The sequence below is a fragment of the Schistocerca cancellata genome, chromosome 1 (assembly GCF_023864275.1).
Source record: "Schistocerca cancellata isolate TAMUIC-IGC-003103 chromosome 1, iqSchCanc2.1, whole genome shotgun sequence".
NCBI lineage: Eukaryota > Metazoa > Arthropoda > Insecta > Orthoptera > Acrididae > Schistocerca > Schistocerca cancellata.
The window spans coordinates 1,014,202,312-1,014,224,531 of NC_064626.1; the positions used below are offsets into that span (position 1 = coordinate 1,014,202,312).

The window sequence follows — 22,220 nt, forward strand, 5'->3', positions numbered from 1 at the left end:
TTCTGTCTTCACATTTTCTTTCCTTGTTTTTACTATTTTAAAAGTAAAAGTTATTCGTATAATTACAAATGCTCTCGCTCTTAACCACATAATCCAAAACCACATTAGAGAAATCTCCCTCACAAAGCCCGTATCAGAGAATCCAACACAACACGCCTGCTAAATGATTTTCAGCACAATCTAACAACAACTACAAAGATTAATTAGTATCTTGCCTTATTTGTCGCAAACTTTTCTAAACTGCATAATAACTGATCATGTTAAAGTATCGCAAAAGGCTAGATATCCGAATATCAAAGCCTTTACCTTTGGCATATGTAGCAATACAGCTCGACTTCTCGTTAGTATTCATTTGAATCATCACTAAGTAAAATACAATTAGTGAGGCTCACGTGGTTCACAAATCATATATAGCGGGTACATGAAACAGATAAAATTGCAGATTAGTTCCACGCACATACACGTTTATATAAAGTCTAATTAGAATCATTTACTTAAATATTTCACAATGTTCACAGTTAACCCACTGTTTTAATTTATGATATTTGTTTCTTCTTTCTTGGTTAGTGCCCCACGCTCCACGACAGTTACAGCGTCTCATTAGGTGCTGCGCATGGGACGCCTCGCACAGCATTTGTTAATTATTGACCTTTATCTCTGTGGCGTGTAAGTTTCTGAATAATCCTGCACGAGAAACGACACAACAGGTAACTAAGATTCTAGATGAGTCGATGTTTGAGAGTCAATGGCATTATAAAATCACTGATATCTGATAAACATAGTCACTTGTAGCAAATTTAAAAAGAGTCAGTTCATTTTTAGAATTTTAGTAATATTGGAAACAATGCTAGCCAGAGATACCATAAGAATACGAGAATCGGGAATCTGATGAGACAAGTGAACCGCGCCTACCCTGTGTAGCGTAAATTTTCCAGCTACTATTATTGAATGCTTTCAGTTAATAATGTCAGTGCCTATAAATGTCAAAAAATCTGTTTCAAATTAATTATTTCTTCTTTTGAATTAAATCACCTCCATTAAGACAGGAAAATATTAACTACTTTTGCAGTTATATTCACAGGCTTCAGTAGGTTGAAGCTTTGTCAAGTAAAATCGATTATTTTCCTCCCTTTTCAATAGATTTTCACAGATCAGGACTTTTTCAGTGCAATAATAGACGTCAGTGGCCCCCAGAGTGACCCACAAGCACACAAGGAAGAAAAACGGGGAGAGAGAGACAGAATGGGTTCCAGCGTTATTTTTAAGAAAAGGTAAACAAGAAAAAGGCACATCACTAGCTTCCGTAGCCTATAGGTTTTTAGAAACCTAATTATTCCAGTATTAATATTAGGCCTACAAGTTAAATATTTGTCAATGTGTAAGAACTAACTATTTTTATTATTAAAAAATCTTACGTTACAGGTTCGGGCCGTATAAGGGTGGTGAAAAGAGGTGGATACGTTGTAGGTAGCTACATGGCAAGTCGTCGCTTCTTTCGAGTCATCTCCACGAGTGTTGTCGAACGTTTAGTGTGTTTCAGTAGGTGTTACTTCCGTCACGAAAGTACTTAATCGAGGTTTATCTACATCGAGGTTGTGTGGCAGTGTCTTCAGTTGTGTCGATTCGTAGATTTTCGACACCATGTTACTATAGTGTCGCTTCGCTTTGCCAGCCATGTCTGCTGCTAATTACGTTGGCTCACGTATTCCACACGCATTATCCACTAGTGGATACGTGCCCCAAGTTCGATTGAAACCGGTCGTGTGTGATTTAGGAGATCTGCTAAACCACACAGGACCGGTTTCAATCGAACTTGGAGCACGTATCCACTAGTGAGTTGACAATCACTGTCGGGGTAAGTACCACGTACCTACGATAATTCAGGAGACATATCGTCATAAATTATGAGATGCGAGAAGAACTGCCGCATCATACGTGAGTTTTAAACGTATTATTTCTGTGCTACAAACTACATTTGCAATAAATTTCGCAGTCATTATCCACAGTGCCACAAAATGCATCCAGAAAAGTACATCATGGTACCACACATAGTTCCACAAATAGTTCAGGAGATATGGAGTCATACACGTTTAAATATATTACTTTCTTGCTACTAACCCAGATTGAAACATATTGCGCTGAGAGTATGCACACATGCCGCTGAATGTAGCTACACAAATATATTCCTGTTCGACAAAGTCAGGAGATATGACGTAATAAGCATTGAGATAAGTGAAAAATATGCCACATCGTGCATGAAGCTTTAATACATTTATTCCGTAGCATCAAGACACTTCTACATTCGAGTGAACTTAAAGAAATCCATGAAACTTGGCAGTGCTTTTGACAGGTTTCAACTTCGAAACAGAAGCGGCTGTAGGCGAAATCGATAGCCGTCTCTGGAGCTATGAAAAAGTGTTGGAAAAGAGCCGTCAACTAAATCGCGCAGTAGACACGCGAAGCAGCCGCGACCAGCATATAGAAACTGTCCAGGATTATGTTTCTTAATCTGGACACTGTACTTATACATTTTTACATTCCGCATATTTCTTTATATGACTCTTAATTTCAAAAGTTTTTTCACGGTTACATGGAAATGAAATTTATCGCTACCTCACCACGAACACAGTCCATTTCTTGTTTTCCTTTGTAATAGAAACTACTAGCCGGACAATTCCGGGTTTATCAGCTAGTATTGTTAATAAACTTCGGCTACACGCCTGTAAAAGAACGCAGGTTCTAAATTGCTTCATGAAAGACAATCAGATTCAACTTTGTTATCAGTTACGGGCACCAGGTGAAAGTACGAATCAGATCATACCATAAATAATAATGTAGATAGAACTCAAGGCTGATAAGTTGAATTATACTTGAATAGCTGAAGGCTATTTTGTTGATACCAGATAGCACAAAAGGCAATATTACAACTTTAGATCCAGGACCGAAGTTTACGAGATACTACTCAATAAGATCGAGCACGAAAGACAATACTTTTTGTATTTCCTTCAGATATCTTACCTGAGCAATAAAAATTCAGTTAATCAAAAGTGAGCTCAAGTCTTGCCAAGAATAAGTGAAATAGAAGTGGGGTCTTAAGCCATTTACATTTTAATGTACACTCATTAAGAAAAGTTTTGCATCACCCCGGTTCCCAGAACTCCTGAATGTAGACGTTGACTGTGGGTATTGTATCATAGACACAGTCCTTTTGACTGTTCTGATATGTCACTAAACCCGCCCAAAGATGCAAACAACAATGCAATAGCAGCGCGTATTAGACGCAGGGAGTCCGACAACCGATCAGTTCCATTCATTCCACCAGGAAGGAGGTAAACGGCTCGTGTTGTCTGTAGTTCACCCATGCCTAGACGGTCAATAAGGCGGCTCGATCACGTTCGCATTGTTACTTTGTGCCAGGAAGGGCTCTCAACAAGAGAAGTGTCCAGGCGTCTTGGACTGCACCAAACCGAGGTTGTTCGGACATGGAGGAGATACAGTGAGAAAGGAACTGTTGATAACATGTCTCGCTTAGGCCACCCAAGTGCTACTAATGCAGTGGATAACTGCCTCCTACGGATTATGGCTCGGAGGAACCCTGACAGCAACGCCACCATGTTCGATAATGCTTTTCGTGCAGGCACATGACTTCGTGTTACGACTCAAACTGTGTGCAAAAAGCTGCATGATGCGCAATTTCACTCCCAACATCCATGGCGATGTCCATCTTTACAACCACGACACATGCAGCGCGGTTACAGATGGGACCATCTACATGCCGAATGGACCGCTCAGAATTGGCATCACCTTCTCTTCACCGACGAGTGTCGCATATGCCTCCACCTGGACAATCGTCGGAAACGTTTTTGGAGGCAACCCGGTCAGACTGAACTTCTTGGACCCACTGTCCAGCGAGTGCAGCAAGGTGGAGCTTCCCTAGTGTTTTTGGATGGCATAATGTGGGGCCGGCGTAAGCCGCTGGTGGTCATGGAAGGCGCCGTAACGGCTGTACGAAACGTGAATGCCATCCTCCGACCGATGGTGCAACCACATCGGCAGCATAATGGCGAGGCAGTCGTCTTCATGGACGAAAATTCGTCCCATCGTACACATCTTGTGAATGACTTCATTCAGCATAAAGATATTACTCGACTAGGGTGGTCAGCATGTTCTCCAGACATGAACCCTATCGAACATGCCTGGGATATGAAACTTCCTGGAAGATTAAAACTGTGTGCCCGACCGAGACTCGAACTCGGGACCTTTGCCTTTCGCAAACAAGTGCTCTAAAACTGTGAATACCGGGCGTGAGTCGTGCTTCGGTAGCTCAGATGGTAGAGCACTTGCCCGCGAAAGGCAAAGGTCCCGAGTTCGAGTCTCGGTCGGGCACACAGTTTTAATCTGCCAGGAAGTTTCATATCAGCGCACACTCCGCTGCAGAGTGAAAATCTCATTCTGGAAACATCCCCCAGGCTGTGGCTAAGCCATGTCTCCGCTATATCCTTTCTTTCAGGAGTGCTAGTTCTGGAAGGTTCGCAGGAGAGCTTCTGTAAAGTTTGGAAGGTAGGAGACGAGATACTGGCAGAAGTAAAGCTGTGAGTACCGGGCGTGAGTCGTGCTTCGGTAGCTCAGTTGGTAGAGCACTTGCCCGCGAAAGGCAAAGGTCCCGAGTTCGATTCTCGGTCGGGCACACAGTTTTAATCTGCCAGGACGTTTCATATCAGCGCACACTCAGCTGCAGAGTGAAAATCTCATTCTGGAAACATCCCCCAGGCTGTGGCTAAGCCATGTCTCCGCTATATCCTTTCTTTCAGGAGTGCTAGTTCTGGAAGGTTCGCAGGAGAGCTTCTGTAAAGTTTGGAAGGTAGGAGACGAGATACTGGCAGAAGTAAAGCTGTGAGTACCGGGCGTGAGTCGTGCTTCGGTAGCTCAGATGGTAGAGCACTTGCCCGCGAAAAGCAAAGGTCCCGAGTTCGAGTCTCGGTCGGGCACACAGTTTTAATCTGCCAGGAAGTTTCATATCAGCGCACACTCGGCTGCAGAGTGAAAATCTCATGCCTGGGATAGACTGAATAGGGCTGTTTATGGACGACGTGACCCACCAACCACTCTGAGGGATGGCCGTTGAGGAGTGGGACTATCTGGAACAACAGTGGCTTGATGAACTTCTGGATAGTATGCCACGACGAATACAGGCAAGCATCAATGCAAAAGGACGTGCTACTGGGTATTAGAGCAACCGGTCTATACAGCAGTCTGGACCACCACCTCTGAAAGGTCTCGCTGTACGGTGGTACAACATGCAATGTGTGGTTTTCTTGAGCAATGAAAAGAACGGAAATGATGTTTTTGTTGATCTCTATTCCAATTTTCTGTACTGGTTTCGGAACTCCCGGAATCGAGGTGATGCAAACCTTTTTTTTATGTGTGTATGGAATTTTGCACTGATTTTATAAAGCTCCTTTGAATAGAAGCAGCTCACACCAAGATATCGCTGCTGCGCCACTTGCGCACTTGTACGCACTTTTAAAAACATTTCAATGCAGAAAGCACAAGATATGTTACACTATAACGCCTTTTCGTTCCTACAAACCGAAAGGATTCCAGTAACTGCTGAATTACTTTCGTTCGCGTCATTTTGTTGAACTCTGACTGTATTCCTCAAGCACTTATTTCTTCCTCATCGACTTGTTCAGGCTTTGTGTAGTTACCATGCCTGGTAGGGCATTAAAGGAACGCGAACAAGGTCAAGTGTTGAGTGATCTGGTGAAGTACACGGAGGTGCCGCATACTCGTGTGAGGCCGCATCGTCGGTAACTGACACATATCAAGGGGCCTAATAGAAGATCTCCATTTGGTTGGCAGACGGAATCGTGCAGTATGCAGATTTGTGGAGCATCCTGATGTGACGGTGGCCCTATTTTGGACTGCATTGGAACGTGAGGGCAGCATACTCGTTGTCCAGATACCTGCCGACCGTGTCTGACCAACAAAATGAAGGCTCGCCATAATGTGCACCAAGCACACCGTAAACTCTGCACATTTGCGCCTCCCATTCGCAAACAAGTAAAGGAATCCTTGCAACATTTCTTTTATCTCGCACCATTCGTTGGAGACTAGCAGCAGACAGACCAGGGAATTACCGATCCGTGCGTAGGCTGCCTGGAGGGGTGCTGCGACAAGGATGCATGGACTGCTGATGAAAAGCGCCACACTCTATTCAACGATAAATTGCTATCTACATGACCATCGTCTGCCACTATGTAGTCGGTTAGTGGAGAAGCACTACCCTTCCAATGTTTTCGAGAGGCACATAAAAGTAAATCCTTGTGTGTTTGCGGGTTGGCGTGGCCGCGCGGGATTAGCCGAGCGATCTAAGGCGCTGCAGTCATGGAATGTGCGGCTGGTCCCGGCGGAGGTTCGAGTCCTCCCTCGGGCATGGGTGTGTGTGTTTGTTCTTAGGATAATTTAGGTTAAGCAGTGTGTAAGCTTAGGGACTGATGACCTTAGCAGTTAAGTCCAATAAGATTTCACACACATTTGAACATTTTTTGTGTCTTGGCCCGGGGAGCCATCGGGTCTTCATGTCACAGCTAGTAAGGATTGAAGGGACTCTGAAGGCACAATTCGTCACGATCACCCCGTGTCGTCATGTTTTACCTCTGATGCGACATTACTGTTGTCTTTAAATAGGAAAATGCTCGTTCACACTAGGTACATGTCTCTGTGAACTGAGGTCGAGGTACATACGTGTCCAGCAGGGTCACCATATCTGTTCCCCATAGTACGTGCGTCATACCAGCTTGAACGCCACCTCGGTCCTATTGCAAGTATACAGGATGTCGAGGACAAGTAACAACAGTTAAGGGCTAGCTTGTCTCCGGGGAGGGTACAACGGCTTTAATACGCCCTTTCCAACCGAATCCGCTCGTTCAACCATACCAGAGGTAGTTGAAATAATGTACGGATTAGTGGACTCATAATTCCAAGTTCTTTGTAACACTGACTCAGTTTTGTAACCACTAAAATGAAATAACATACTGTCTCATCCAATGATCTTTCGTCTTGTTTCCTGCCCATCTTCTACATGCTTCTCTGGTTATGTCAGGTCGCGTAATTAGCTGATATTTCCCCCTGCCTTTTGGTCTCATCCAGGTATACCTCGTTCTCTTGTTGTTTTGGATGAGGGTGCTCACTGCAACTTACGACAGCAATCCAAGAGCCTCTCGTATACCTTATTCCTTTCCACTACTCCGTATCACCCATTAATTATGGCCTTCATTGCCTTCCCTATCATATCGCTCCAATGATGTAGAACTATCTAACTTTCATCCCCCTTCACGTATTTTATCTTTCATATTATTTCCTCATACGTTGCCTCCATTTCCTCAAACAGCAATGAAACTGTTTTTATTTTTTACATCTATCACAGGGTGCAGCAATTATTTCGAGTGTGCATACGGGTTCCGAGTCTGCATTTCACCGTCTGTACGGAGTCATTCGACCTGTGGAGCAGAAATCGATTGTTGAGCCGAAAAAAAAAACTCTTAAGTGGAATCCGTAGCTAAGATTGAACCCAAGTGTTCCGGAGTATTGTATAATATTTCATTGAATATTTTTAATTCTGTTCATTTACACAAACTGATTTTGTATGGATTCAGAGAAATTCATGCTACAATCATAAATTGTTCTTAGGTATAACTTACTAACTACAAGTTTCGCTAGAAAGTATCATTTTGAAGTCAACCTATATTACGGACAGAATACCACGATGGACTTTGGACGCTTATATTTATTTTATGTAAATAATAACCGTAGTGTGCAGAAAATTTTGTATATGTATTCACGTAAAAAATATTGTACTACCTCTGCCCAGGTCCTACTTGACCGACTAATGCCGCCTAAGGCACTGGAGAAACTCGGCTGGACCACTCACAGCGAGCGCCCAAGAAGCGGACACCGGACGTTCTACAACCACGCAGGGGGAAGCCGGCTTGCGTAAGAATGGACACGTTGCGAAAAGCCTGGCGGACAATGAGAAGCATGACGAAAGCTGATGGAAAATTGCAGCCATTAGGATGGAAAGTCAAGAATGCACACGCGAAAGCTGCTCTGGCAGCAGTCTGCCTTAGAAAGCAAGAACGTGTCGACAATTCTGGACTCCACAGGCACTGGGAGGACTGCACGCAAAGCGCAGAGAATTCTTACAGGGAGGCGTGTGAAAGAATTCAATGTTCTTAAAAAGATGTTTTCTGGACAGAAATGACGTTCCTTATAAATCACAGACGACAGCAGACTCTTAAACGAAGCATATATACGAGCCTGTCCAGGCCTCACGCAGAGGCAGTGGTTAAAAAGGAGTGTTGCATGGCTGCTCTCAGAACAGCTTCGGATTGCAGGAAAATATCGAACGAATGTGCCACTAACGCTGGTGAAATCGAGAGAAAGACGCCAGTTCCAGAGTCACACACCAACCCACGTAAGATACGAAATTTACACCTTGCACACAGAGGCGTGGTCATGAAATGGCGATCAGTCACTTTGCAGCATTGCAAGCTGAGTCCGTCAATGCCACAAGAGGAGAAAATTTAGTGGCAACATTGAGCTGGGAGATGGATGAGGACTGGAGTCGGTGAGACAATACGGAAGCAAGAGGACATGGGTCTCTCCCATCCGTCACCAACATCCGCCTTCCGACATCGCGATATCGCAGCTTCGGTGACGCAACCTAAGGGCAGAAAAGTGGAGACCGTAAGTGAGTCAAACCGCAAAACCGCGATTGTCGATGAGAGGAGCCGACTCGCGCCCAACAGCGAAGTGCCGCACTGATGCAGCACCTGCCGCCGACAGCCCTACACGACGAATGATCACAAATAATGGTGAGATGATTTGAACCCCACCCCTCTCCTTCCCCTTAAAAACACCCCTCTCCTTCCCCTTAAAAACTGAGTCGTGTCCACACCCAGTCTAATCGGCCGTGAGATTTGTAGCTTTGTTTTGTGTAAACGGTACTGAAGATAATACATTTCTTCTATGTTCCATTCATACATCAACCTCTTAATCTCATAAACTTTTGTGTTCGGTTTCATTTAAGTACTGATGTAACTTAATTATTGGCTCCCATTGTGGAACTATCTCACTGCTGATCTGAGTGTTTCGAGATGTCACAAAAAATTTCTCGAGTTCACTACAATATATTACAGTGAAAACATTTTGGTTCAAAAAATGGTTCAAATGGCTCTGAGCACTATGGGACTCAACATCTTAGGTCATAAGTCCCCTAGAACTTAGAAGTACTTAAACCTAACTAACCTAAGGACATCACACACACCCATGCCCGAGGCAGGATTCGAACCTGCGACCGTAGCAGTCCCGCGGAAAACATTTTGGTAAGCTAGATAAACATGTAAAAAATCCTCTCCAATGCAACAGTTATCTGTTGCAAGACGGGTTACATTGAAACGTTCCCTTACAAAAATTATACATGACTGTGCTTAAACTGACACACAATATTTTAACGCAACGCAATCTAACTTTCAAAAATCCCTACAAAAGAATGTCCCTGACTGACAATGACCTATACCTTTCATGAATCACTTACCTCCCAAAAATCTTCGTTACTCGAACTACAGCAATACAGGGAGCGCCAATACTGTCAGCTAAATAAAAGATTCTAACTACTGAAGGCACTAACTACTGATAGGTACAGTTAGCAAATGAAAGATTTTGATAGAAACAATGTATTTACCTTAATAGTGTTCAAAAGTCAAAATATATATATCAGTTCATGACATCCAATCTTACAAGTTTACTGTCTCTGACGGAGACACGTCCAGATCATCCGCTCTCAGAACTCCGCCATCTCTCTCGCCACATCCACTACTGCTGGCGGCTCACCTCCAACTGCGCAACGCTGCGCGCTGTTCACATCCAACGGCCCAACACTACAATAGCGAATATTACAACAATGCCAACCAGCCACAGACTGCACACAGCACATCCAGTGATTTTCATACAGAGCGCTACGTGGCGTTACCAATATAAACCTCTAAACAGCCTACTTACAACATTAGCACATGAAAGAAGCTCCCGTATGGAGGTCTTCCTCTGTACACGCGGTACCATATTGGTGTGGAAAACGAGCCTACGCTAAATCATTCGCTTACTGCTGTGGAATCAATAATGGTATGAAAATAAAAATAAAACACTCGTCTAAAACTTCATCTGTACACAATAGGCAACATACATTTATATAGTATCATAAAATATCGTCTACGCCATTGTGATATATTCTCCACAAATAGTAAATTTTCTAGACCAATACAACTGTTAACTAGGATATGAGGTTTTACTTTTTAACCAACTCTAACTATACTTTTCAGATACAATGTATTTTTATGTACCTACCAGCATTTTTCAGCACACTACAGTTACGATTCATATAACAATAAATGTACATTAGCATCTTCCATTGTGGTATTTAGTTGTGTAGGTTGAATTCTAACTGATACTTCCTAGCGAAACTAGCCGTAAATAAAGTATTCGCTGAAAACAGATTATGGTAATAAGATCAATTCTTTCAAATATAACAGACCTGTGAAGTACGTCTCACGAAACTCGAAACTCACTGTAATAATATAGGGCGGACGTCTGTGCTTTGTCCTCAGACTGTCAGCTCAGTCGGAACACAGCTGAAAGTCAGACGACAAAACAATATCTGTGGAATAAATGGCCTTTCTTTGGTTTCATGTCCGAAATCTAATGGATCAGCTAACACCTAAATGACAATGTTTTGATATGCAGTGAATAGTAGAGAAATAAATAAAGACGTAACATTGGAACACAGTAGTCAAGTAAATAAACAAACACAATGAATGTAAAAAAAGGTATATTAATATATAAAAATACAAAGACCACAGCCAAGTTCATTCATTTTTTCCTGACATTTCCACACATGTTCTGACACAGTGTTTGGTCAAGTACTCACGGTTCATAGGCGAAAGTTGTACTTCGTTCTCGAAAGTTGTACTTCGTTCTCTCTATTAGCTAATTCTATTCCAGCGAAACATTTTAGATCACCTTGTATATTCTACCATTACATCAACTTGCTATTTATCTGAGCTCAGTATTGTATGGGTAGATTAATGTCTGTAAATGTATTCTTCCAGTAGTTATGAGAGTAGTTTACAGTGACACTTTGTAAGTCGAAAACGCTAAACTTCTGAAAGTGAATGATAGAAATGTTTGCTGTTAGAGTGAAGCTGGAGCACAAGACGAAACTATGTGGTCGCGTCTGCACCTATGGCAGTGAGTAAACCGTATTGTGACACTCTGGCAAGTTGCCCTGTTCTCGTAGTACATTACGTAAACAGATGGCCGCGCAGAATACTTCCACATAACTTTAAAATTACTTTACGCACTCATGTTTAATTCAAGCACGCTGTTTTAACTTCAGGATAATTCATTTGCAAACTCATTGTTTTTTAATGATTTCTGAACAGCAAGACGACAGAATTTACATCGCATTATGTCGTAGGAAGAAGCGAGGATGCGCCTGGCTGTTTAAAACAAAGTTCAGCGCGGCGCCACGGAGAGGTACTTATGACACGACTGTCACAAGAACGGCGGAAGGCGGACTTCCATTACGTTGCGAGCAGATCGTGAGAACAAACTTAGTTACTTCCATATGCAACGTGACAAACTTCCTGCGGTGAAATTTTTCAAGGTGGAGAATTAACTGAGAGTCATGGTAATACTGAAATAATTTAATGCTTTTGACGCATACACTACCGTTGCGATGAAGAAACGATTTCTTACGCATATGCAATAAGTGTACGGTCAATGTTCACGATTTGCGCAGTTAAAAGCCAGAATCGCTATTTAGGGATTAAATATAAGAACACCGTGATGCTCTATTGTGATATGACTAACTGAACACTGAGAAAGCAGAAAGTTCGTTGGACACAACGCACTTCTTTCAGATTTGAGTGCCATTGCACTATATCACATAGACGCCTACATTACTTTGTCAATAGATGGAGATATCGAAGCGAAATTGTGACAGAATTTTCTTTGGTTATTTATTCATTGTTCTGCGTCTTCATTTTACTTCATCTGTGTCACATATCTGAAGATAAACGTAAAATACTGAAGATGTAAATTTTTTGTTGTTTTAGTACTAGGATAAAATAAATTACCATGAATGGAAAAACGAATACACGTGGAATTGCGACAGTTGCAGGACAGTGAATAGAGAGTAATTGCATTCATTGGCCTGGTTGTTTGCAGGAGGAGAGAGATGCACAAAAAATGGTAGTAAAGGATATTAAAGATTATTATCGTTCTGGAAACTGGTGTCGTGTGAAATGAACGCATATTGTTAAGGTATAGTTAAGAAATTAAAATTTAAAGGAAGTGCTACGGAGTGTATTTATTGTGCGCTACACTTACTCAGAAAATAGTGGTAAATAATCAATAAACGTCACTTGTTTGCCAGGTAATAAACTGAGTGTGCACTCTTATATGAGTGAAACCGGTGTCCGTGAGCATCTAATTTTCACTGTGTGTGAACCCCACTAGCCCACGCCCATCAACTTACACATATATGATTTCCAGAAACTGCTATATTTAGCGTTCTCACAGTCATTTGGCTTTATCATTAATGTTAATGACGAATTACAAATATTAAAAGAAGAGTACGCAGGATACAGCTTCAGGGATTGCAGAATCACTAGCTAGCTTCATATGTGACGAGGTGGCGCAATATACCTATATACACCTTTGATTGCAGAAAACATTCAGGATATCACAAGCATTAATATTTCGAATCAACAATTTTAAATCCATCCTTTATGGTGAAATTACTTTTTTTTTTTTTTTTTTTTTTTTTTTACTTAGAACTTCACTAGCGCTAGGTGACAATTCATAGTACACAAAACTGTCTGAGTCCTGGTAGCTGGCAACATGTCAACGGTATAATTCTTGTAACCGGCAGTAAGGTATTAAAAGTTTTTGTCCCTAGATTCTGAGTCAGAAATTTTGGGAATGGTTTGCAAGCAACTGTATTCTGTTTCAGTGACTAGGTCATTACATAATAAACCTTTCTGTTATCGAGTTTACTTTAGCTGAGGACATCATTAAAGGTGTAAGAAGATAACTCCTACTCTTGTGTGATATCACGCACATATAATGCATTTTACTTAGTTAATAAGTTAATATGATTTCTGGAAAGCATATGTGCCTTGGTTTCCGACGTCTCGTGTATGACAACAGTTGTCATAGTAGCTACAAAAGTAATGCTGAGCCATCGCAACGGACTGCACAATAATCGAACAAGGGCACTTATTGGCAGTTGTTCATTTACTTAGCATTATTCCCACATACGCATGTTGAGTATGATTTAGGACATTCAGAGAGGATTTACGTCTGTATCATTTTGGTTTACTCGTATACTAACTTACTACTTACTACAGAATATATTGTATTCCCAAGGAAATGGAAACCAAAACTAAGTATCGTAAAATTTAAGGTTTTTCCTCAGACAGTTACTAAAAACTCCACGCATGCACTTATATTCACGTTTATATTACTTTATAAATAATAATCGACGTCCCCCATGAGTTGCTACAGTTATAACCCACGACAGCATTAGAAGACTTCCATTTGGAAAACATAATCCTTCACAACATTCCCACGTACGTGAGCTAATTGTGTAGCGTGCATTTCTACTTGTCTTAGTGACGCTATGAATGCTGTCCTTTGTGGACAACCGACTACGGATTAACGATGTTTTAGTTTCAGCAGAGATAACGGGGAGCGAGAAAGAAGCTTAGCAGTTTATTTCTGCTGGAACTGAGCACCAACGTGGGAGGCCTTATTTGTGCACGAGGCATTGCTCAAAGCCGTCGGCCGTAGTAGCCGTGCGGTTCTAGGCGCTACAGTCTGGAACCGAGTGACCGCTAAGGTCGCAGGTTCGAATCCTGCCTCGGGCATGGATGTGTGTGATGTCCGTAGGTTAGTTAGGTTTAATTACACTCCTGGAAATGGAAAAAAGAACACATTGACACCGGTGTGTCAGACCCACCATACTTGCTCCGGATACTGCGAGAGGGCTGTACAAGCAATGATCACACGCACGGCACAGCGGACACACCAGGAATCGCGGTGTTGGCCGTCGAATGGCGCTAGCTGCGCAGCATTTGTGCACCGCCGCCGTCAGTGTCAGCCAGTTTGCCGTGGCATACGGAGCTCCATCGCCGTCTTTAACACTGGTAGCATGCCGCGACAGCGTGGACGTGAACCGTATGTGCAGTTGACGGATTTTGAGCGAGGGCGTATAGTGGGCATGCGGGAGGCCGGGTGGACGTACCGCCGAATTGCTCAACACGTGGGGCGTGAGGTCTCCACAGTACATCGATGTTGTCGCCAGTGGTCGACGGAAGGTGCACGTGCCCGTCGTCCTGGGACCGGACCGCAGCGACGCACGGATGCACGCCAAGACCGTAGGATCCTACGCAGTGCCGTAGGGGACCGCACCGCCACTTCCCAGCAAATTAGGGACACTGTTGCTCCTGGGGTATCGGCGAGGACCATTCGCAACCGTCTCCATGAAGCTGGGCTACGGTCCCGCACACCGTTAGACCGTCTTCCGCTCACGCCCCAACATCGTGCAGCCCGCCTCCAGTGGTGTCGCGACAGGTGTGAATGGAGGGACGAATGGAGACGTGTCGTCTTCAGCGATGAGAGTCGCTTCTGCCTTGGTGCCAATGATGGTCGTATGCGTGTTTGGCGCCGTGCAGGTGAGCGCCACAATCAGGACTGCATACGACCGAGGCACACAGGGCCAACACCCGGCATCATGGTGTGGGGAGCGATCTCCTACACTGGCCGTACACCACTGGTGATCGTCGAGGGGACACTGAATAGTGCACGGTACCTCCAAACCGTCATCGAACCCATCGTTCTACCATTCCTAGACCGGCAAGGGAACTTGGTGTTCCAATAGGACAATGCACGTCCGCATGTATCCCGTGCCACCCAACGTGCTCTAGAAGGTGTAAGTCAACTACTCTGGCCAGCAAGATCTCCGGATCTGTCCCCCATTGAACATGTTTGGGACTGGATGAAGCGTCGTCTCACGCGGTCTACACGTCCAGCACGAACGCTGGTCCAACTGAGGCGCCAGGTGGAAATGGGATGGCAAGCCGTTCCACAGGACTACATCCAGCATCTCTACGATCGTCTCCATGGGAGAATAGCAGCCTGCATTGCTGCGAAAGGTGGATATACACTGTACTAGTGCCGACATTGTGCATGCTCTGTTGCCTGTGTCTATGTGCCTGTGGTTCTGTCAGTGTGATCATGTGATGTATCTGACCCCAGGAATGTGTCAATAAAGTTTCCCCTTCCTGGGACAATGAATTCACGGTGTTCTTATTTCAATTTCCAGGAGTGTAGTTCTAAGTTCTAGGCGACTGATGACCTCAGAAGTTAAGTCGCAGAGTTCTCAGAGACACTTGAATCATTTCAAAGCCGTCGGCGCGGCCCATCGGCTGCAGGGCGCAGCCTGGCGTAAAGCAGGTCTGCCTGCCCTCAGGGGCAGCGGGTAAAGCGCTCCCCTGCCTCTTCGACGCCATCACTGTGTATAAGGCGCGCCTTTACTGCCCACAACCTCCATATGCTGATTCGTATCTTCTTCACGGAATAGGCTTCCTAGATTGATGTCGACTTGTGTCCTTCGTCTACATAGACCAGGGGTCCTCCAAGGATCGTCAGGTTTCTTTTCTCTAGTTTCTCCACACATTTTCCATTTAGTTTGTGCAATATGTAGCTGGAGTCAGCCAAAACAGGGAAACAGGAAAGGATTTGGTTATGAACAGGGACATCAATAGCACGCAGAAAAACCACTGTTACAGCAACGACCAAGCACTGCGTGCGCATCAGTTTCCCTTGTTGTTCCTGACATTACGAAGATCTCACTAGTTCTTGATTACTTGCAAAACCATAGGTTCCAGTTAAAACGTTATTGTATTTTGACTCTTCGGTCACCTTATTCAGTTTGTGCGCAGCCTTCTGAATCACTCTGTATAATCTCCAATTTATCATAACAGTTACGGAGGTCATAGGCCGTTTTCATGAGATTGCTGGGGCTAAATTATGCATCTTCGTATATCTTCAGAAGTGTTAAATTTTCCTCTCAACCCAGAACTATTTACCTCAGCTGCCTACAGCAAATTTAAATTAGACCACGTCTTAGCAAATTTTGACTTATAATAATTGTTCTTTGATAATCTACAACTTAGTAAGTAAAGTGGACAGACCTACGAAAAATTAAGCAGTTTCATACATTTCTTTTACGAGAGGCTAATGTCTAGAATCATCTATGTCGATATAGTAGAACCAGTAGGAAATCCGCGGAAGGCGTTATCGACGGAAACCTAAAAAGGGAATCTCTATGTTATAAAAAGTTTACTCTGTCATACAGAATGAATATAAAAAAAATCAATACCCCAGAATTGAACGCTATGAAACTACAACACAGTAATCAAACAGTAAGTAATATATGCGTTGGAAATTTTGATAACTGGAGGCAGATGCTGAGGAAATACATTCGTCCTGTATGCTTATGTGGAATTAGGATGCAAAGAAATTGTATAGCTCACTTGAAATATAACTGTCTTTTCTTGCTGTTTTATTGATTTAATTCCTTCCCCGTGACCCCCGATACATATGTGTATTTAAGCGGCAAAGTTGCATTCACAACGCACATGCAGGACGTAAACTATCAGGAAACATTCCTCAAGCGTAGGTGACGAATATATGTTATATGAACATGGATCCGGAAACGTTTTATTTCCATGTTAGAGCTCAGTTTCTACAATGTCGTAAGTTTTTCCGTTGAGCTTGTGTATTGCCCTAACGAAAAGTCACCAACAATGCTACTAGCCAAAATGATTACAGAAAATCATTGTTGATGACTTGATTACACAATTTCGTGACAATTCTCGACAGATGGTACGTGCTAATTGTGAAAATATAGAATCGGATTTCGTTGAGACGAAGACTCATCGGTGAACAGGACAATTGCACTAAATCGAGGGTTGACATACTGTTGAATGATCCATTCGTAGAAGTGTATCCGTAGAGGAAAACCAGTTGTTGATAGTGGTTACACACGCTGTTCAAGATACGTGGGCCTACTAGCAGGTTCTCATGCAGCATTCTGCAGACAGTCACGTAGTTAATATTACCGGTTGCAGCTATTTGCCTTACGCTGACACTAGGGTTGTCATCAACTGCACGAAGAAGTTCCTATTCCAGCTGAGGTATTTTCGTTTTTCTAAATCTCCCCCAATCGCAATTAGTAGGCTTAAATGTCCTATGCGCCCTACGACGACTGTCAATAGCCTCAAACGCACTACTGTCGGGGGCCACCGTTCTGGAAATGTCTTCCGCTGTAAAGGTTCGGCATCACGGCTATTGCCGTTTTCTAATACGTAGAGTAAATGATCGTCTACCAACTCCCCATTTACCTACAGTCCCATTGCACTCTGCCAGTAACGAAATCCGCTTTGAACACCAAATACATTCCTGGAAATGGAAAAAAGAACACATTGACACCGGTGTGTCAGACCCACCATACTTGCTCCGGACACTGCGAGAGGGCTGTACAAGCAATGATCACACGCACGGCACAGCGGACACACCAGGAACCGCGGTGTTGGCCGTCGAATGGCGCTAGCTGCGCAGCATTTGTGCACCGCCGCCGTCAGTGTCAGCCAGTTTGCCGTGGCATACGGAGCTCCATCGCAGTCTTTAACACTGGTAGCATGCCGCGACAGCGTGGACGTGAACCGTATGTGCAGTTGACGGACTTTGAGCGAGGGCATGTAGTGGGCATGCGGGAGGCCGGGTGGACGTACCGTAGAATTGCTCAACACGTGGGGCGTGAGGTCTCCACAGTACATCGATGTTGTCGCCAGTGGTCGACGGAAGGTGCACGTGCCCGTCGACCTGGGACCGGACCGCAGCGACGCACGGATGCACGCCAAGACCGTAGGATCCTACGCAGTGCCGTAGGGGACCGCACCGCCACTTCCCAGCAAATTAGGGACACTGTTGCTCCTGGGGTATCGACGAGGACCATTCGCAACCGTCTCCATGAAGCTGGGCTACGGTCCCGCACACCGTTAGGCCGTCTTCCGCTCACGCCCCAACATCGTGCAGCCCGCCTCCAGTGGGGTCGCGATAGGCGTGAATGGAGGGACGAATGGAGACGTGTCGTCTTCAGCGATGAGAGTCGCTTCTGCCTTGGTGCCAGTGATGGTCGTATGCGTGTTTGGCGCCGTGCAGGTGAGCGCCACAATCAGGACTGCATACGACCGAGGCACACAGGGCCAACACCCGGCATCATGGTGTGGGGAGCGATCTCCTACACTGGCCGTACACCACTGGTGATCGTCGAGGGAACACTGAATAGTGCACGGTACCTCCAAACCGTCATCGAACCCATCGTTCTACCATTCCTAGACCGTCAAGGAACTTGGTGTTCCAATAGGACAATGCACGTCCGCATGTATCCCGTGCCACCCAACGTGCTCTAGAAGTTTTAAGTCAACTACTCTGGCCAGCAAGATCTCCGGATCTGTCCCCCATTGAGCATGTTTGGGACTGGATGAAGCGTCGTCTCACGCGGTCTGCACGTCCAGCACGAACGCTGGTCCAACTGAGGCGCCAGGTGGAAATGGCATGGCAAGCCGTTCCACAGGACTACATCCAGCATCTCTACGATCGTCTCCATGGGAGAATAGCAGCCTGCATTGCTGCGAAAGGTGGATATACACTGTACTAATGCCGACATTGTGCATGCTCTGTTGCCTGTGTCTATGTGCCTGTGGTTCTGTCAGTGTGATCATGTGATGTATCTGACCCCAGGAATGTGTCAATAAAGTTTCCCCTTCCTGGGACAATGAATTCACGGTGTTCTTATTTCAATTTCCAGGAGTGTAGTTGATGCTACAAGCATGATTCTGTAGAGTGCGAAATAACATCTCCAAGATGTTCGGGCTCACATGTGGTTCCTCTTCGTCGAAATGTCTTGGCTCAAACATGCCTAGGAGGTGAACTGCACGTGACACATTAAACGCAATAAATTAGACACTTGGGACTCTTTGGTTAAATTGTCTGGCTGATGGCAAGTTTGCGAAATACAAAGTTAATACATCATATAAGAACAATAACAATTATACCGGTAACAAAATTAACGACACATAAATGATGTAGGCCACACAGTTGCGATTTGGTTAGAATAAGGATTATTCAGAAAGCAATCTAATAGTGAAAGTGGTCGTATTTAGAGGTACTGTTACACTCGAGCGCATATCCATTGCACTAAGTTCGATCATTCACAAACTCATCGCGAATTACAAGTCCAATGTTCCACCTCGTTAACTATGCGAGTAATTCTCATCACGTGCGTGGCTGCTGACCCATCAGAGACTAAGTCCCGCGATACTAAACAACGCGAAATTTTCTAAGTCGTTGCACTTCTTAGCTGCCTAATGATAGACCGTTCGCTTTCAATTCTCCATCAACTCTGTACCCTTTGGTGTTTACAGAAAAACTGTCCGCTTTCGCGTCTACACCAACACTGTCCCTCTGCCCGTCCCCGGCCGCGTTTCCCGTGCTCCGAATATCCTCGCTCAACCGATTAAGGCATTGCCGGCCGTGGTGGCCAAGCGGTTAAAGGCGCTACAGTCTGGAACCGCGCGGCCGCTACGGTCGCAGGTTCGAATCCTGCCTCGGGCATGGATGTGTGTGATGTCCTTAGGTTAGTTAGGTTTAAGTAGTTCTAAGTTCTAGGGGACTGATGACCTTAGAAGTTAAGTCCCATAGTGCTCAAAGCCATTTGAACCATTTGATTAAGGCATTTCCCTTTCCTGAAGCCGACCATCTAATTGGCTACAGCTTATTCTACATTTTAACATATTTAAATAATCAAAGCTTGATCACTTTCACGTTTTAAATAAATTAACAATAATATTCATTACGTAGTAAACGTTAAATTCTTTTACATAAAACCAACACAATTTCGTTCTTAACTTTGAATGCAACGGCCAGTAGCCTTGCACCAATGCGCTTTCTGATAAATAAATAAAGACCAAAAGTAACTATTATGCACTAAACTGTACAAGAAATATTCTATTTCCAGAATGAGATTTTCACACTGCAGCGGAGTGTGCGCTGATATGAAACTTCCTGGCGGATTAAAACTGTGTGCCGGACCGAGACAGTTGGTAGAGCACTATCCCGCGAAAAGCAAAGGTCCCGAGTTCGTGTCTTGGTCCGGCACTCAGTTTTAATCTGCCAGGAAGTTTCAAATATTGTATTGCCTAATGAATCGATAAGGTGTCAGGCTGGCATCGTTCAATGTGTTTTGCTTGGAGAAAATGATGATATGGTGCTTAACTGAAAATACTGATAATTTAAATTAGATGCAATGATTTAGATGCAGTGAATTAAAAGTTGCCTGTAAGTACCTTTCTATTTTATAAAAATACTTTAAGGAACTGTTTTTAAATCTATAACCTAGATGTGAAACCGTAACCTATGTGTAAAAATGGACAAATCATGTAATATTCCAGGACACCCACCGAAGATGCCTTGTCAAATAGAGCGAAACGCGTCTGTGTGCATAAATAAAAATAAAAATTTAAATGTTTAGCATGCAAAAAAGGAATTTTCTTTGAAGCAACTGCAGTTTAAATTTACTATATATTTTAAACAAATGAAGTTACAGAGGTGATATTTAAAACATTTGTCATTTTAATGAAGCGGTTCTATATGATATGTCGATCCTTAAGTTCGACCAAGGCGTTCAGATTTTAGCATTCAGGTTTTGTTACAAAACTTTTTAATTTCATTTTAACAGTAAAACCTGGACTATTATAGATACAATCAAGTTTTTTTGGGATCACCATGAAAATTTATGAAGGATGGTAGCTTAAAATTACTGTGGCTTCATTCACTGAATTTCTACAGAAATAAACAGTTTTCATAAATGTTTCCCTTTATGGGTGGCCCTAGGTCCGCCTTATTTAACACTGCTACGCCTCCTTGGTCACAAACAGCTACTACAGGTTTCCGTATGATGTAGGTTTCATCTACCTCACTCGCATACTACAGCGCCTAGGCCTCATTCAGCACAGTAGACGCCTGTGAATATCCCCATCTCGTGGCGAATCTGCGCTCTTTGTGGCACACAGTCCTGGACGACAGGGTTCGTTTAACAATTCCTGAAGGCTGACTCTTTCGTCCAAATGTTTAAGTGTGAGCGAAATGCTCGTTAAGTCAGAAGAGCCATGAAGTTAGTTACATGTCAACACAAGTAACAAAGTGAGTCCCATGGCAAAATTACCTTCTTTCATTTGGAACAACAAACATTATGGGAAACTTACCACATATTGTAAACAACGTAACTAAAAGATTATTTTGAACATTTCATGAAGAAAAACATTTCTTGTAATGTTGTTTCCTTGTGTTTCCCATGATTAATGTTATTGTGGACAGAAGTAGAGGATGAGCAGTAACATGGAAATAAAGCATTTCGAAATCCATGTTCTTACAACATATTTTATTCCTCTAAGCGTGCGAAATGTTTCCTGTAACTTTGGCCATACCTTTTTGTTATACTTCGCTTACACATGACTCTCTACATTTTGTAGAGTAGTCAACGTTTTTCTATGTTCAAAGCTATATGCAAAGGAGTCTCTTCTACCTGATAGTTGCTAATGCTGTAGTTTCCGCCTTCGCTGATTGTGCTAAGATACCTTGGAATCTTTCTTGATTTTAAGAAAGTCCATATCAGACAAATTACTGACACTCTTAGGTGACAAAATGGCTTGAACAAAAAAAGATTTCCTGAAAAATACAAATCCTTTTCGAGCATTATGTGAAGGAATATCCATGTGGAACTATTATTTTCATTTTACGCAAAATCACACATTTTCAGTCATATTTTGATTCAATTATAGGCGCACGACTATTTATTAAACAGAACTGACACAAGAGCTCTTAGATATGTTATGTCCTCGCAAAAGTTTTGTTTAGTAAAGCCTTCACTGCATTTCAGTTTATTCCTTCACCGTAATTCAGGTTAATCTTTCATTTAAAGCTGACACAGAAGTTCCTCTGTCCTGAGAAAACATATGCAGATTTTCACCAGA

The 22,220-nt window shown here is 43.4% G+C and overlaps 1 non-coding gene across 1 annotated transcript; it reads left to right on the forward strand.

Annotated features, from left to right (window-relative positions):
* Positions 1 to 4,613: 4,613 nt before the first annotated feature.
* Trnas-cga (transfer RNA serine (anticodon CGA)) lies at positions 4,614 to 4,688 on the forward strand. The gene has a single exon. It is a non-coding gene; the product is annotated as a tRNA-Ser (tRNA).
* The last annotated feature ends 17,532 nt before the right edge of the window (positions 4,689 to 22,220 follow it).